Here is a 307-nt window from a genome sequence, read left to right as displayed (position 1 = left end):
GGGAGAAACATAGGAGTGGGACAGCAGGGAAGAGATTGGCTTTGAAATTCAGGACTGAGTTCAATTAGCAATTAAGAAGAGCAGAGGTAGCAGCACCTTTTTCCCTGTGTGGTTGCACCCTGCCTGCCAGACCCCAGAACAGGCAGTATGGTCGCTGTTGCTGCTCCACATATTATGAGTGGAGAAACTGAGGCTGGAGAGGAAGGTGGGAACGACCCTGTGCCCAGTTTGCCTATGAGCTAATAGCAGAAGTGACCTCCAGGACTCCCGTTCTCGGCAGGCCCCCGCACCCCCCCGCCTCGGGCGC

This window comes from Buceros rhinoceros, unplaced genomic scaffold (assembly GCF_000710305.1).
Source record: "Buceros rhinoceros silvestris isolate BGI_N320 unplaced genomic scaffold, ASM71030v1 scaffold28751, whole genome shotgun sequence".
NCBI classification, from domain to species: Eukaryota; Metazoa; Chordata; class Aves; order Bucerotiformes; family Bucerotidae; genus Buceros; species Buceros rhinoceros.
This window is presented reverse-complemented; position numbering follows the sequence as displayed.